This window comes from Anabrus simplex, chromosome 2 (genome assembly GCF_040414725.1).
Source record: "Anabrus simplex isolate iqAnaSimp1 chromosome 2, ASM4041472v1, whole genome shotgun sequence".
Taxonomy (NCBI): domain Eukaryota; kingdom Metazoa; phylum Arthropoda; class Insecta; order Orthoptera; family Tettigoniidae; genus Anabrus; species Anabrus simplex.
Window position 1 is genome coordinate 286,844,646 of NC_090266.1, and position 18,937 is coordinate 286,863,582.

Sequence of the window (18,937 nt, forward strand, 5' to 3'; positions counted from 1 at the left end):
CCAGCAACACTCTCCATTCTCATTTCATAGTATCTATCAGTCATCAATAAATCACCTTGCGAGTGGCGATCCCATCGTACATTAGCCTAAATATGCTTCATTCATTTCATCCTTGACCCGGTCAAGGAAAACAGGAGGTAGTTTTTTTTTCTTAAATTCAGACAACACACTGCACTCCCAACCACCGCATAAACATGCAGTAGTGATTACTAGACTTCGGATATTTAGGTGTTAATTTTAGCTGCCTAAAAGACTGTCAAGTAGTTTCTAAAATACTTTTAGGCAGTTTCAATTGTACGTATTTTGATAGGCATTAATTAAAATGCCATACTTATTTTGCTAAATTGATAATCAATCAATCACTACTGATCTGCATTTAGAGCAGTCGCCCAGGTGGCAGATTCCCTACCTGTTGTTTTCCTAGCCTTTTCTTAAAGGACTGCATAGAAATTGGAAATTTATTGAACATCTCCCTTGGTAAGTTATTCCAATCCCTAACTCCCCTTCCTATAAACGAATATTTGCCCCAATTTGTCCTCTTGAATTCCAACTTTATCTTCATTCTGTGATCCTTCCTACTTTTAAACACACCACTCAAACTTATTCGTCTACTGATGTCCTCCAACGCCATCTCTCCCCTGACAGCTCGGAACATACCACTTAATATGCTTACAATATTGTGATTTTTTATTCCACCTTTTCAATACAATTGGTTTTATGTTGTTAGATCATAGTGCTACAACACTATTTTTAGATCATAGTGCTACAACACTATTTTATGATTATGATCTAACAACATAAAACCAATTGTATTGAAAAGGTGGAATAAAAAATCACACTATTGTAAGCATATTATATCAAATTCAATATGGGTCTAATTACACCCAGTCTCTGAGCCTGAAGTAATTAGACGGAATTAAAATCTCCGATCCGGATTGGAATCAAATCCGGGACCTTCTGAAACGACAGCCACAACGCTAGCCATTCAACCAAGGATTCGAACAAACTGAAATCCTTATTGAGTTTTATTATTACTATCAGTATTAACATTCAACTATCGTAATAGAAAGACGCAAAAATCATTATTTAGTTTCATTATTTCTATCATTTTTAAACCCGTAACGTTCGTTGTTCAATCTTGCCGCCTAATTATTTTCAACCGAGCTCGGTAGATGCAGTCGCTTAAGTGCGGTCAGTATCCAGTATTCGGGAGATAGTAGGTTCGAACCCCACTGTCGGCAGCCCTGAAAATGGTTTTCCGTGGTTTCCCATTTTCACACCAGGCAATTAATTACGGCCACGGCCGCTTCCTTCCCACTCCTAGCCCTTTCCTGTCCCACCGTCGCCATAAGACCTATTTGTGTCGGTGCGACGTAAAGCAACTAGCAATTATTTTTCAGGGACTTGAAAACGCTTTTAAAAATATATTTGAGTACCGTAGTTAAAACTCTAGGCTTTAAAGTTATACAAACTGTACGACATCTAGCTGCATCGGCTGCACCTCGCGGAAATGCTTTATGGCTGCACCTCGACAGAAAAACAAAACAAAGCTTCTTCTTCTTCTTCTTGCCCCACACGTGGTGCGCAATCCCTAGGTAGGCGGTACTAAACGCCGAGATGACTCGAGCAGGCCCGAACATAGCCGATTATTGGCTGCACCTCGACATTCCCTAGACTCAAGTAGAACATTCTCTCGCACAGCTGTTCGTACGTCGTAACATAGCGATGTGCCAGGGCATATGCCTTCCCGGTACAATATATATATAAGGGTTATTGAAATGAAGGAAGAGATATGATGCGAAGAATATGAAACAGATGATATATATATGAAGAATGGTTGCGTAATAAGAAGAGTAATGATGGTGATGATTACTATTTCGTCGAGAGAGAAGAGATGGATGTATTTTAATGGTGATATTAAGTTAATTGACGCGATTTAAGGTTAGGAATGCATGCATTTAATACTATAACGTATATTAATTCTTCAGTGTTCCGCATCCAGCATTGAATATGATCCGTGTAGTTTACATATGTCATATAGATACCAGTAGATCTTCAAAATGAATCCATATAGGGAAGAGTGAGTGGAATTAGCCCACATTATCCAGAATCATGTTTATGTTAATAAACAGAGTTATAATGCTTAATTGCTCATTTCAATGATATCACTGAAGAGGTTCTCCATAATTAGATGATGAAGATACTGGTAATTAAAGTCTTCATAGATGACAGACCACAGAATTTCCATAAATTATATTAAATAAGGTGTTATGAGTTATTGGTGACACACTAACAGGTCGCACATGATACGTATATAAATAATTGGCACATAACTTGATTTTGGAATTTATATTTATCTTAGGTAAATGATCTACATAATGATTAGTAATGGTAATTTTTGATTATTTAAAAATGAAACAATGATAAATGACTTACCTTTTATCTTTTCTTCCTTGAAATGTTGAAGATCAAAGCTACTGAATCTGAAATACTCGAGAAATGAATAAGAAGACCAATGTTTTCCTTGTACTAACGATTAGTGATGGTGATATAAAGCATGATTAATAAAATATACACAGCTACATACCGGCAAATATACTGATAACCTTTGAATAGATCTGCAATATACTATATAAAAATTTTAAAAGAGAATTTAGGGACTTATTTTGTGTTCAAGCAACCGTGATTTTAATTTTTTTAAATGTCATAATGATGAAAATCTCTAGATTATTTTCTACTTTTAAACAGAAGCAATGTATATAGTCAAGATTTATATTTCTTATATATATCAAAGGTCTTTGAACATATATATATATATATATATATATATATATATATATATATATATAAATGAGCTTAGTTAAGTGAGGAGTTAGTCAGATTTGTTGCGCGCTCCCGATCTCAACATTTTTTCTTACCTTAAGCATACTTCTCCGCTCCGTGCTGCTACACATTACACTGCTCTGCCTGCTTGCTTGTCTGCCTCACTACTGCTTGCGCTGTCGCTTCTCCCCACACCACCACCTGACGTCATCTCTCACCAGCATTTTCTAGACTTGCCTTCCCTGGCGTATATATACTCGCCGCTTTCCTTCGACCAGCGAAGGCCCTACCCCCAATAACTACAAGGCAGGTTAAGCCCACGCACGCTGCCCCCGAGCTGCCCCAGCCCCCCCCCCCCCCGGGCCAGCTCCAACCACCGCAGACAACCTGCCGACAAAAAACTAGCATCCGAGGCACCGCCCCCACTGCCCGCCCCCAACACCACAACAAACAGACCCATCTCACCACATACACACAAATCACCAAGCCAGCTACAACAGCCCGAAGGGAACACGGCAGGGAGAACATTCAAGGAAAGGATAGAGGAAATCCTGAAAACCATCTTCCCGAACTTGAACCTCACTGCAATCATAACCTCTGCAGTTATGATAGCCAACCTGCTGCCCTTCCCCTGGCTGAAGGACCTGGCGAATACAATTTACGAACTCCTAACCCAAGATGGCTGAACAACTCAACGAGAAAAATAACAACAACAACAATAATAATAATAATAATAATAATAATAATAATAATAATAATAATAATAATAATAATAATAATAATAACAATAATAACAACGATAACAATAACACGCAAGGGCTTCGAGTACTAATATGGAACTGCCAGGGCGTCAGGTCTAGGAAATACGAACTCGAACCCTTCCTCGTCGCCAACACTATTCACGTAGCACTCTTAACAGAAACGTTCCTCCCACCGGGGAAGAAGTTCAACATAAGAGGCTACAAAATACACAGAAGCGATAAGGCCAACGGAATTGGAGGGGTGGCAGTTCTGGTAAGAAAGGACATCAAACATACGGAGGTGGACATACCAGAGCTGGTCGAACTGGAGGCATGTGGAATTGCCATGCCAGTCCGAGGAACACTCATAAATGTCATAGCGGCATACTCCAGACCGAAAAGCCTGAACACACAAGACATAGACGCAGTACTAAGGCTAAATCGAAACACGATCCTAGGTGCAGACCTAAATTCGAAACACGCCAGCTGGGGCTGCCTAAAACCTAACTCAGAAGGCACAAAGCTGTACAACCACATGCTATCCCAGGGCGATATACTAGACATAGCCCTACTGCGACATATTCCTCAAAGGCATAGCATAACGGTAGTGAACGACCTTGGGTCGAGGCACCAACCAGTGATATTTACACTAGATGCGAACCCAGAGGAATATGAAAACAACCCCAAGCGTAGGCTCAACTACAAAGCAGCCAAGTGGGGCAAATTCGAACACAAACTAGACACACTCCTACAGGGAAGTGAGGGTATGCTATTAGACAGCACAGCCCAAATTGACGAAGCAGTCAAAACCCTAGTAGAAGCAATCCAGGTAGCCGCAGCAACGAGCATACCAGAAAGCAAACACAAAGAATACCCACAATTCGAAATACCAGCCCACGTCAAGGAATTAATACGCAAGCGCAACAGCCACAGACGCAACTAGGCACGACACCATAGAGGCTACGACAGAATTATGAAAAATGAACTCAATACCGAAATACAAACCAAACTACAAGAATGTAGGTCGCGAGAATGGAACAATAAACTCCGTCTATTCGACACAAACACCAGGCCTGTGTGGAACCTAGCGAGACACTTCACTCGTGAAACACACAGCATCCCTACTATTAAGGGACCAAACGGCCCGGTATATGAGAACCGTGATAAAGCGGAAGTCATAGCGGACTCGATCGAAGCGGCATTCACTCCGAACGAAATACCATCTGACCCTGCCTTCACCAGGCAAACCGAGGCTAAGGTAGCTGAGTTCCTCGAAAACGCACCTAAGCCGGTTAAGAGGACAAATATACACGAAATTAAATGGATTATAAGTCACCTTAACCCCAAGAAGGCGCCTGGCCCAGACGAGATACAGAATAGTATAATTAAGAAATTAACACACCAGCATCTTCAATGCAATGTTCAGACTCCAATACTACCCTGAACAATGGAAAAGGGCTAGAATACTCGTATTTGAAAAACCAGGCAAAGACAAGTCAGACCCAAATAATTATAGGCCTATTAGCCTCGTAGACGCCCTCGGTAAAGTATTTGAGAAAATACTACTAAAAAGGTTAATAGGGCATATCAAGGAAAGAGGAATAATTCGCAACGAGCAATTTGGCTTCAGGAACGGGCATTCAGCCCCACAACTGCTCACGCGATTCATAGAAAAAGCGACCATAGGATTCAATAAACGAAGGGACACAGGCTCGGTTTTCCTTGATATCCAGAAAGCATTTGACAAAGTCTGGCACGAAGGCCTACTAGCGAAGCTAATTAACCTCGAATTCCACCCAGGCTATATAAGGCTAATAAAATCCTATCTGGAGGGCCGAGAGTTCCACGTAGACGTACACAACACGCTGTCAAGCACGCGAAGGATTAGAGCGGGCGTAGCCCAAGGGTCACTTATTGACCCAATCCTCTTCGTCCTATATACAAATGACATGCCCACTACGGAACTCACTACCACATACCTCTACGCTGATGACACTGCTATCACAGTCCAACACCCACAACTAGCGTGCACTCGGAAGAGGCTCCAAGTAGCGCTAAGAACTCTCGAGCCATGGCTAACGAAATGGCGCATCAAGGTCAATGTTGACAAGTGCCAAGCTGTGCTGTTCACTAGGAAGAACAGACGCACACGCAGACCAGCCAACATTAAACCGCTAAAGCTTTACAATCAGGATATAACATGGCATGATAAAGCCAAATACCTAAGAGTAGTCCTAGACCGAAAGCTCACCATGCTATACCACATCAAAGATATCCAAAGGAAAGCTCAGATTAGACTCAACCAGCTATACCCTATACTGAACAAAAAGTCCAGTATAAACACAAACGTAGCCATAAATATATATAAGGCCTTAATTAGGCCAATAATCATGTACGCAGCCCCAGCATGGGGGTTCACTGCAAAGACGAACCTGGATACGCTAGAACGAATACAAAATAAATGCATTCGAGCAGCGGCCAGACTCCCTTTCGACACACCAATACGCCAACTACGCGATATTGCTAAAGTCAGCTCGATTAGGCGCCACATACGAAAACAAACACTAAGAATGTACACAAAGTCATGGCGTAATAAGATCAACCCGTTAATAAGCGGGATCGGACGCTACGACGTCGATCTTTACAAAAAGTACCCCACACCAAAACACATTCTGTTCAGCCACAGAGTTGGGGGGACGAGGAGCCGATAGCTGGCTCCTCCCCAAGCTGACACCTAGACACCACTTAAACCCATACACTGCAGACAACATGTACCTATGTAAATATGTAAATATGCTCCCATGACCTATGTAAATATGTAAAAATGCTCCCATGATTACAGCTGTCTTTAACCCAGGGACCAGGAGAGGAAAGACTGATAAGCAACACAACACGAGAAGAAGACGATGGCAACTCAGCCACACGGCCAAGGACGACTCAACCACCTCCGCCCCCCGAAAGAGACACGGGAGTGGAACATCAGCCCGCGCCCTATAACGAAGACAGCAGTACTAATATAGTTATTATTTCGTGTCATTCTTCTATTACTTAGGTAGAGCACTGGACGTGAGCGCAGGCAAGCAAGCCGGCACTCCAAGGAGCACCTGTATATACACTGACTGGCAGAGCAAATGCAACACCAAGAAGGAGTGGTTCGAAAGGGATGAAAGTTGGGGAAAAAACAGAGACGGCACGGACGAATAATTGATGTTTATTTCAAACCGATATGCAGGTTACACAATGCGCACGGCATCGACTCAGTAGGATGTAGGACCACCGCAAGCGGCGATGCACGCAGAAACACGTCGAGGTACAGAGTCAATAAGAGTGCGGATGGTGTCCTGAGGGATGGTTCTCCATTCTCTGTCAACCATTTGCCACAGTTGGTCGTCCGTACGAGGCTGGGGCAGAGTTTGCAAACGGCGTCCAATGAGATCCCACACGTGTTCGATTGGTGAGAGATCCGGAGAGTACGCTGGCCACGGAAGCATCTGTACACCTCGTAGAGCCTGTTGGGAGATGCGAGCAGTGTGTGGGCGGGCATTATCCTGCTGAAACAGAGCATTGGGCAGCCCCTGAAGGTACGGGAGTGCCACCGGCCGCAGCACATGCTGCACGTAGCGGTGGGCATTTAACGTGCCTTGAATACGCACTAGAGGTGACGTGGAATCATACGCAATAGCGCCCCAAACCATGATGCCACGTTGTCTAGCGGTAGGGCGCTCCACAGTTACTGCCGGATTTGACCTTTCTCCACGCCGACGCCACACTCGTCTGCGGTGACTATCACTGACAGAACAGAAGCGTGACTCATCGGAGAACACGACGTTCCGCCATTCCCTCATCCAAGTCGCTCTAGCCCGGCACCATGCCAGGCGTGCACGTCTATGCTGTGGAGTCAATGGTAGTCTTCTGAGCGGACGCAGGGAGTGCAGGCCTCCTTCAACCAATCGACGGGAAATTGTTCTGGTCGATATTGGAACAGCCAGGGTGTCTTGCACATGCTGAAGAATGGCGGTTGACGTGGCGTGCGGGGCTGCCACCGCTTGGCGGCGGATGCGCCGATCCTCGCGTGCTGACGTCACTCGGGCTGCGCCTGGACCCCTCGCACGTGCCACATGTCCCTGAGCCAACCATCTTCGCCACAGGCGCTGCACCGTGGACACATCCCTATGGGTATCGGCTGCGATTTGACGAAGCGACCAACCTGCCCTTCTCAGCCCGATCACCATACCCCTCGTAAAGTCGTCTGTCTGCTGGAAATGCCTCCGTTGACGGCAGCCTGGCATTCTTAGCTATACACGTGTCCTGTGGCACACGACAACACGTTCTACAATGACTGTCGGCTGAGAAATCACGGTACTAAGTGGGCCATTCGCCAACGCCGTGTCCCATTTATCGTTCGCTACGTGCGCAGCACAGCGGCGCATTTCACATCATGAGCATACCTCAGTGACGTCAGTCTACCATGCATTTGGCATAAAGTTCTGACCACTCCTTCTTGGTGTTGCATTTGCTCTGTCAGTCAGTGTATATATATAGTCCTAATATCCCTAGCATAGTTGCAGATCTGCAGTGACAAGTGTGTTCCAACAACACCGCACAGAGGGACATCGCCAGGCGGAAGAAGAAGACAGCCCCTTGCACCAAGTAAGGCTTGGCTCTTAATCCCCCTCTCCAAACGGAGACATGGCACCAGGGACCACTGGCTGCTGGGTAAAGGGACGATCCTGTGGCCCAGAGCCCAGACGCTAGTGGAACCGAGCCGTCCCGGCAGTGACAAGAAGGACTGATCCCCGTAATAACAAACAATGGCAAGGAAATGGTTATGATTGAATGACACATCTTCCTAACTAACATAACCTCTGGACTTTCCAGCCCACATCCTTGCATGTGCTATCAAAAGTTGTCAGGTTTTGCACGTAGGCTCTTTCTCTTTCTGCCTATGTGGTTTTTCCCTGACCCTTCAATACCATACTTCAACACCACCTTACCAAACACAAACTCTTGCCGTGGTAGCGAGTCTAACTCGGAAACCGGCAGATACTCCTTGCATCACTTCCCACTCTTCCCTGCTATCTCTTTCTACTTAGAAATTAATAGCATGTCGGAGGCCATGTAGATTGAGTCGATGGTCACGGCGGGGGAGCGGGCTACGGGGGCACCCCGTATAAAAAAAGAATTCGACCAGCGATCAGGTGTGCTTCGTGTTTTGTAATAGGCAGTGGGAGCTCCTGCATTCCGCACGGCTGGACCGTGTGCCGTTAACCTTCTTCTTCTTCTTCCTCTTCAGACCGGGTGAGCAGACTAGTATTTTACATTATGTTTTCAATACTTGCTTTTTCCTTGCCTTGAGAGGCTTTACTATTATTTGATTCTGAACTCTAGTCCCTTCAGGACTCAACGTCAAAATACAATTATGGTGCACAAGTTTTCGTTCTGAGACTTCTTCTCCGAGTGTGTAAGAAGGGACTGGTGGACTGCCAACCTTATCAGTGACTTTGAACTTTGCGTGTGGTGTAATCAACGTTATTATTTCCGACTGGGACTATGCAGCCTGATCCCTACTTATATTTTCATTCTCCTTGTTTCGCTTCCTAACATATTTTTCTCTTTCTCGTGTTTTCCCTTATCCTTTCCCCTTTTCTTTCTTTCTACCTTTTATTATGAAGATTTTAAAAACTAATCACTGTGAAATTGTGGTCTACGTATCGAATAGTGTATTTTCTCTGGTCTTTGAAATGTTCTGTCATCTTTCTTATTTGAAGCAAGCCTGGTTGACCTTGGGGGATTAGACATTGTTTTTATTTGCACTTATATTAATTTCCGGAATGTTCCATTCTATTTGTGAAAGATTGAGTATGCCTTTTCAAAGTTTTGGTACTTTAGTGTGAATGACTCCAATTTATGTAAAAACCTGTCCAAATCTAGTCCTTGGATATTTAACTGGATAACCATTATTATAACTATTTTCAGTACCTGTGTAAGCCAAAGATATCTATTTTTACTCGTTGTTGTATAATGCTTCTTGTTTCCATTCTGTTGTCGTTACAATATATCTGTTATTGAAACTTGTTATTTTGGGAGTTCTCATTTTTTCATTCCCTCTCATTATACTACGTGTACCTACTACGGATATCCAAAAGAGCAATCTTTCGGAAGAGCAATTTGTCGATGAGCCTGGGACCACACAGACACTCATCGATCGCCGAGAACTTCCAGAGATGGCCGCTAAGGCGGAGCAGCTGTTATCACAGCACTCTACCCAAACGGCGGGCGTCATTTCGCCGGTCGTGAACGAAGTGCTGTTCTCACAGCGATCTCACTCTACGGCCGTCAGTTCATCAGCGGAGGGCAAATCGCAGTTCTCACAGCGCTGCCCCCCGCCAATAACGCCCACGGGCAATATATTATTTTTAGTAATAATGTATTGAACACGTCCTTAGGGTTCAACACTACCAGCGCGCATAGCGTCACGCTACCGGCCCTCGCACCGGTCAATGACCCGGCCGAGCGACAGCTGGGGGTGACTCAGCGCCTAGCGTGCTCCGAGAGCAGGGAACGAAAAGTACAGGAGCTGAGAGCAGACTTTACCCCTGACGCACAGCTAATAAACCTGACGGGAAACGTTTACCTGATGGGGCAAGCTATGCGCAACTATGTGTGCACCACCACCACCATCACTACCACCACCACGACATCTCCAATAACCACCCCGTCAGTACAGGCCAACTCGCACATACCAGTGCAGCCGCTCCCCACTCGGTCGGCCAGCCGCAGGGCTGACCCCCGAAATAAGAGCAGGCGATGCCTGGAAGCCGAGCTGGGGTGCGTGACGTTGTGCTCAGTCGAACGGGAACCGGAGCTCGGCCCCGAAGTGCCGGAACCCGAGCACGGGAAGGAACAGTCACATGCCTCCGCTGAGTCAGTGACTGTGGAGCAACACTAACACAAACTGGAGGCTACCTCTCCCCCTAACAAGAACCGAACCCTCACACCCAACCCAGTGGTCAGCCAGCCGGACGCCGGGAAAGCGGGACCCACTTCCGCCAACCTGAGGGCAGAGGCATCAGCGCACAAGGGAGGGAGGAGGAAGAAGAAGCGGACTCGGCGAATGGCGCCAATTAAAGTCCAACCCCCACACGGGCGAGCGGGAAACTCGGACTCGGAGTCGGACGAGGCCTCACTGGTGATCGACCTTACAGGCGCATCCCAGGAGGCCGAATCTGAGAGCTCCGAGGGAGAGAGACTCAGCCAGCACGGGGTGACCGAACCCGAGGTCCCAGCCACCCAGCCGGGAAACCAGGGGGACGGCTTCAGGGAGGCAAAAGGGAGGAAGAGGGGGAAGGGGAAAGGGAAAGTAACCCAGCTCCTGAGCCGCAAGACTCAGGCAGGTGGGAGAAATAAGCCAAGTACCCGAGTCGATAGTAGTACCGATACATCTATCGGCTCAACCCAACCCCAGCACTCCACACACAAGAGGCAGGCTCGTCAGAGCCCACCTCCACCACCACAACAAAAGAAACAGGTCACCCGTAAGGGGTCAACCCCCCCACCTCTTACGGTCTACACTACAAACACAAAGACACTCGAAACGGAGCTCCTCAAAAGGCTACCGCAAGACCAGAGACAGTATTACTTCTCCAGGCCGAGAGTTGACGCGCATGAAGCGATTCGGCTCCACATGCAAACCTTTGAGAGCTACGAAACTGCTATCGGCGTGCTAAAAGGGCTAAATATTAATTTTGTAAAAGTATTGCCCAACAGCACAATGAAGCCGTTCGTAGTGAGGACCCCCGTTAACGGAAGTAATGCGGACGAAATCCAACTTGCATTGAAAGCACAGGATATCCCCGCATTCTCCGTTGTGTGGATGAGAGCAGGGAATAGGCCAGCCAAGGGCAACCTATTCCTAGTTGCCGTGGCGGACACCCCAGACGCGGACAATCTGCGGAAAATGCGGACGCTCACGAACATGCTGGTGTCAGTCGAGCCATACCGCCCCCCAGCCACTGGCCCCCAATGTGGAGTGTGTCAGAGGCATGGCCATCCAGGGGCGGGGTACCGACTGGAGCCCAGATGCCGCAGATGCGCCGCCTCCCACTTGTCCCGCGACTGCCCCCACGGCAACGACCCCGCGTACTCCAAGTGCGCTAACTGCGGGGGAAAACACGCAGCCAATTTTAAAGACTGTCCTAGCCGCAAGGACTACGAAGCCGCCCATCAAGGCAAAAGGCCAAAGGGTAACAAGCGTGGCAACCCTAAGGCCCAAGCAGGCCCTTCAGGCTCAGACGCTTCACGCAAAAAGAACCTAGGCCCCTCAGGTAAAAAGGACCCTTCAGGTCCCGCAGGCCCGTCAGGCACAAAGGGCCGAAAACAAGGTCCTTCAGACAACCAGCGCCCATCAGGCGGAGGCATCTTAAATTTCAAGCCCGTACGGACGGTAGGTAAACACAACCCCGGGCCCTCAGCCCAACCAGCCTCCACCACCGTCCGAACTAAGACCTCAAACAACAACAACAACAACAAGGCCCAGCCCCATGTAAATAAACAAAGGCAGGTTAAGTCCACGCCAGCACCTCCCGAGCTCCTAGAGGGCCCGCCCCAGGCCAGCTCCACCCCCCCCCCGCAGAGAACCTGCCGATAGTCAGCCGGCATCCGTACCACCACCCCCATCGCCCGCCCCCTCTCACCACACCAATCACACCAACTACACAGTTACAGGCACAACAGCCAGCGGGGAACATGGCAGTGAAGGCGTTCAGGGAAAGGATAGAAGAAATCCTGAAAACCTTCTTTCCGAACCTGAACCTCTCGGTAGCCATAACCACTGGTGTTATGATGGCCAACATGCTCCCCTACCCCTGGCTAAGGGACCTGGCTAATGCAATCTCCGAACTCCTAACCCCGGATGGCTGAACAACCCAACGAAGATAATAATAATAATAATAGTAACAATGACACGCAGGAACTTCGAGTTCTAATATGGTACTGCCAGGGCGTCAGGTCCAGGAAATATGAACTCGAAGCATTCCTAGCCGCGAACACCATACACGTAGCTCTCCTAACAGAAACCTTCCTCCCACAGGGGAAGAAGTTCACCATAAGAGGCTATAAAATACACCGTAGCGACAAGGCAAACAAAGTCGGAGGAGTGGCAGTTCTGGTAAGGAAGGACATTAAACATATAGAAATAGACTCACCAGAACTGGTCGAGCTGGAGGCATGCGAAATTGCCATGCCAGTGCGAGGAACACTCGTCAATGTCATGTCGGCATACTCCAGACCTAAACATCTAAACACACAAGACATCGAATCGGTACTAAGGCTAAATCGAAACACGATACTAGGAGGAGACCTAAACTCGAAACACGCCAGCTGGGGATGCCTGAAACCTAACCCAGACGGCACAAGGCTGTATAACCACATGCTATCCCAGGACTATGTGGTAACAGCCCCCAGCGAACCCACGTTCCTAGCGCCAAACGAACAGGTCGATGATATTCTAGACATAGCCCTACTGCGAAATATTCCTCAAAGACACACCATAAAGGTCATTAACGACCTAGGGTCGAGGCATCAACCAGTAATATTTACACTGGCAGCGAACCCGGAGGAATATGAGAATAACCCCAAGCGCCGACTCAACTATAAAGCAGCCAAATGGGGTAAATTTGAAAGAGACCGGGCGAGTTGGCCGTGCGTGTAGAGGCGCGCGCGGCTGTGAGCTTGCACCCGGGAGATAGTAGGTTCGAATCCCACTATCGGCAGCCCTGAAAATGGTTTTCCGTGGTTTCCCATTTTCACACCAGGCAAATGCTGGGGCTGTACCTTAATTAAGGCCACGGCCGCTTCCTTCCAACTCCTAGGCCTTCCCTATCCCATCGTCGCCATAAGACCTATCTGTGTCGGTGCGACGTAAAGCCCCTAGCAAAAAAAATTTGAAAGAAAACTCGACTCACTCCTACAGGGGACTGAGGACATACAAATAATAAACCCAGCCCAAACGGATGAATCCCTAAAAACACTCATAAATGCGATCCAGGCAGCCACAACTGCGAGCATCCCGGTTCACAAACCTAGACAAAACACTAACATTGAATTACCGGCCCACATTAAAGATCAAATACGACAGCGCAACAGACACAAGCGCAACTGGGCCCGATACCACCGCGATGAAGACCGGATACGTAAAAATGAACTCAGGGTTGAAATCGAAACCGGAATAATGGAGTATAGGTCTCAGATCTGGAATAACAAACTGAGTACGTTTGACACTAATACCAGACCGGTTTGGAACTTAGCGAGATATTTCACGCGAGAACCACACGTGATCCCAACAATTAAGGGACCTAACGGACCAGTATACGAAAACCAAGATAAAGCCGAGGTGATAGCCGACTCACTGGAGGAGGCCTTTTCGCCCAATGACGAACCGTCAGACCCCGCCTTCATTAGGCAAACAGAGGCCAAGGTAGCGGAATTCCTAGCAAACGCACCTAAGCCCGAGGTTAAGAAGACTAATATCCACGAAATTAAGTGGATAATAGACCACCTTAACCCGAAGAAGGCACCCGGCCCGGACGAGATACAGAACATAATATTACAAAAGCTAACTCCGAAAGCCCTCGCACTACTCACTAAAATATACAACGAAATGTTTCAATTGCAGTGTTATCCAAAACAGTGGAAAAAGGCGAGAATCCTTGTATTTTTCAAACCAGGCAAGGACAAATCTAACCGTAATAACTACAGGCCCATCAGTCTCCTGGACGCCCTTAACAAAGTATTCGAGAAAATACTGCTGAAAAGGCTAATAGCACATATCAAGGAAAGAGGAATCATTCGAAACGAACAATTCGGTTTCAGGAACGGCCACTCCGCCCCGCAACTGTTACCCGGGTCCTAGAACAAGCGACCATCGGACTAAACAAGCGGAGGGACACAGGCACGGTATCCCTTGATATCCAGAAGGCATTCGATAAAGTCTGGCACGAAGGCCTATTAGCGAAATTAATAGACCTCGAATTCCACCCAGGGTACATAAGATTAATTAAATCATACCTGGAAGGCCGAGAGTTCCAAGTAGACGTTCGTAACACACTGTCAAGCACGCGACCGATCAGGGCGGTCGTAGCCCAAGGGTCACTAATAGGGCCAATCCTGTTCATTCTATTTACGAATGACATGCCGGCAGCGGGAACTCACTACCAAGCACCTCTACGCGGATTACACTGCTATCAGAGTCCAGCACTTTCAACTAGCATGCACCCGAAAGAGACTACAAGTAGCACTGCGAACCCTCGAGCCCTGGCTAACCAAATGGCGTATCAAGGTCAATGTAGACAAATGCCAAGCTGTAATGTTCACTAGGAAGAACAGACGCACACACAGGCCAGCCAATATAAAACCGCTCAAACTATTCAATCGAGATATAGCATGGCACGACAAGGTCAAATATCTAGGAGTAGTCCTAGATAGAAAACTAATCATGCTATATCACATTAAAGAGATCCAGCGGAAAACACACGCACGATTGTCACAGCTCTATGCCATACTGAACAAAAGATCCAGCATTAACAAGAGAGTAGTAATCAACATGTACAAGGCCCTAATTAGGCCAATAATAACGTACGCAGCCCCCGCCTGGGGCTACACTGCTAAGACAAATCTGGATAAGCTGGAGCTAATACAAAACAAATGCATTCGAGCAGCGGCTAGACTCCCGTACGACACGCCAATACGCCATCTACGCTCTATCGCGAAAGTCAGCTCGATAAGGCAACACATACGAAAACAAACACTCCGAATGTACAAGAAGTCATGGGGTAGTAAGATCAACCCACTTGTTAGTGGAATCGGACGCTATGACGTCGACCTATACACAAAATACCCCATGCCGAAACACATTCTGTTCAGCCACAGGGTTAGGAGGCCGGGGGGCCAAAGCCGCCCTCGCTCCTAAGCTGACACCTACCCACTACACCGCTCCACTTAACATTACGCCCACACACCACACTGCAGCACCTGTATATATGTACATACCTGATCACCTATATCCTAGATTAAGCTATACTACTATTATTATGCTATGTTATGTTTTTGTTATGTTATGTTACAGACCTAGTCATCACCGGTAATCAAGCGAGGGAGGATTGATATAAGAAATACATCAAGACGAATGCAACTCAGCCTTAATAAGGGACGACCCAATCCATCCCCGCCCCCTGCCTGCGACAAGGGAGTGGACAGATAACCCACCCCTGATAATATCATTTAATTAAACGATGTACTTATTTTACAGGACACGAGAGCGGAAGAGAGCGGCCCGCACTCTAAAGTTTTAAATGTATATATGTACAAATTGTTGCAGACACAAGTGTGTTCCAATAACACCGCATAGAGGGACATCGACAGGCGGAAGAAGATAGCCCCTTGCAATACGTAAGGATTGGCTTTAATTCCCCCCTCTCCAAAAGGAGACTTGGCACCAGGGACTGCTGGCTGTTGGGCAATGGAACGAACCTGCGGCCCAGAGCCCAGGCGCTACCAGACCCGAGCCGCACCAGGCAGTGACAAGAAGGACTGATCCCCTCAATAACAGAAAATGGCAAGGAAATGGTTATGTTTGCATGACACATAATCCTAACTAACACAACCTCTGGTCTATCTCCAGCCCACATCCTTGCATGTGCTATCAAAAGAAGTCAGGTTTTACATGTAGGCTCTTTCTCTTTCTGCCTATGTGGTTTTTCCCTGACCCTTCAATACCATACTTCAACACCATATACCTAACACAATCTCGCCTGGTAACGTGTCTGACATGGAAACAGGCAGATACTCCTTGTATCACTTCCCACTCTACCCAGCTATCTCTTTTCTACTTAGAAATTAATAGCATGTCGGAGGCCATGTAGATTGAGTCGATGGTCACGGCGGGGGAGCGGGCTACGGGGGCCCCCCGTAAAAAAAAATTCGACCAGCGATCAGGTGTGCTTCGTGTTTTGTAATAGGCAGTGGGAGCTCTTGCATTCCGCACGGCTGGACCGTGTGCTGTTAACCTTCTTCTTCTTCCTCTTCAGACCGGGTGAGCAGACTAGTATTTTACATTATGTTTTCAATACTTGCTTTTTCCTTGCCTTGAGAGGCTTTACTACTATTTGATTCTGAACTCTAGTCCCTTCAGGACTCAACGTCAAAATACAATTATGGTGCACAAATTTTCGTTCTGAGACTTCTTCTCCGAGTGTGTAAGAAGGGACTGGTGGACTGCCAACCTTATCAGTGACTTTGAACTTTGCGTGTGGTGTAATCAACGTTATTATTTCCAACTGGGACTATGCAGCCTGATCCCTACTTATATTTTCATTCTCCTTGTTTCGCTTCCTAACATATTTTTCTCTTTCTCGTGTTTTCCCTTATCCTTCCCCCTTTTCTTTCTTTCTACCTTTTATTATGAAGATTTTAAAAACTAATCACTGTGAAATTGTGGTCTACGAATCGAATAGTGTATTTTCTCTGGTCTTTGAAATGTTCTGTCATCTTTCTTATTTGAAGCAAGCCTGGTTGACCTTGGGGGATTAGACATTGTTTTTATTTGCACTTATATTAATTTCCGGAATGTTCCATTCTATTTGTGAAAGATTGAGTATGCCTTTTCAAAGTTTTGGTACTTTAGTGTGAATGACTCCAATTTATGTAAAAACCTGTCCAAATCTAGTCCTTGGATATTTAACTGGATAACCATTATTATAACTATTTTCAGTACCTGTGTAAGCCAAAGATATCTATTTTTACTCGTTGTTGTATAATGCTTCTTGTTTCCATTCTGTTGTCGTTACAATATATCTGTTATTGAAACTTGTTATTTTGGGAGTTCTCATTTTTTTATTCCCTCTCATTATACTACGTGTACCTACTACGGAAATCCTCTGGGAAGATAGGGCCCAAATATTATTTGTACGCTACTCAGTTGAGGTCTTGCTATCTCACCTTTACTGCTCATGATTGTTCGGTCTCGATAATTCGACCCCACAAATATCTTATACCACGCTTCCCTGCGCTCTGCTTGTTGTGTGGCACTATTTACACGCTTTAGTGTATGTCATCCTTTCCCTTTTTTCGCAGGAATAGCTATTTGTTTCGGACTTAATAAACTCAACGATCGCCACATATGGTAGCAGACTACTTTCCATTTTAGTGTCCCTATTTTTCTATTTCCTATTATCATGGCCTGCTTTTCAGATAACTTCCCTTTAGGGGACGATTCCTCTTTACTATCTTCTTCGATACCACAAAATTTATCGCTCCCTAATCCTCCTGTACAAGATTTAATTTCTTTGTCTTCTTCTTCTTCTTCTCCTTCTACATACCCCTCTTCAACTAATCATACACCTGATTTCTTCTCTGACGATAGTAAACCTTCCTTTTTGCAACACCCTATGGCTCCCCCTCTTTACTCTCATCCCCCTGTACCTATCACTACATCGGTTGACAGCTCCCTAAATGTACAAATTATTAAGCAATCACTACTTCAAGTCCCACAATTATTAGCGACAGATCCTCGTAGTCTTACTATTTGGTTGTTTTCTGTTCGAAAATTTTTAAATATAAAAGTGGCTTCCTTCCCTCAATTAATTGGCCTCCTTTCTACTAAGACTACGGGTTTCTTTTCTACCTTTTGGCTTGACATGTCCAACTTTTCAAACTGGTATGGATTAAGGCACGCTATACATAATTATTTTCTACCACTGGAAGTTCGGTATAAATTAAGTACCAAATTTATCAGACGTCACCAGTTACCGAATTGAACCTGCCCATGATTATTTGGATTCTATTATTACTTATAGTGATATTTTGAATATCTCCTACAATATTTCTGAATTGATTTCCATTATACAGTTTTATGCTGCTCCATCATTTCGTATGCTTTTCAATGTACTCGCTCCCCCTGTTTCTCTTTTTCAACTTTATAACTTAGCCCATCAACATACCATTAACTCCTTAGGTGACCGTTCATATTATGCATCCGTTCATATTATGCATCCGTTCCTCCACCAACTATTTCTTCCACTCTGTCCCATCCCTCTTTGCCTTCCGTTTCCGCCCCCACTGTTCGTACTGCAATAACTTGTTACCGTTGTACCTTACCTGGCCATATTGCTCGCCAGTGTACTACTCAGCCTTCGGGAAACGCCTTCCACCCGCGTCATTAGGCAGTAGACGTTCATTTGGGGAAAATCTGCCTCATGTTACTCAGCCTACTCTTTTGACAGCATCTTCCCAATCCATTCCGGATTCTGTCTCCTTCTTACCTCCTACCTGTCATGTTCTGGTAACTGCTAATAATATCCACTCTGTTGCTTTACTTGACT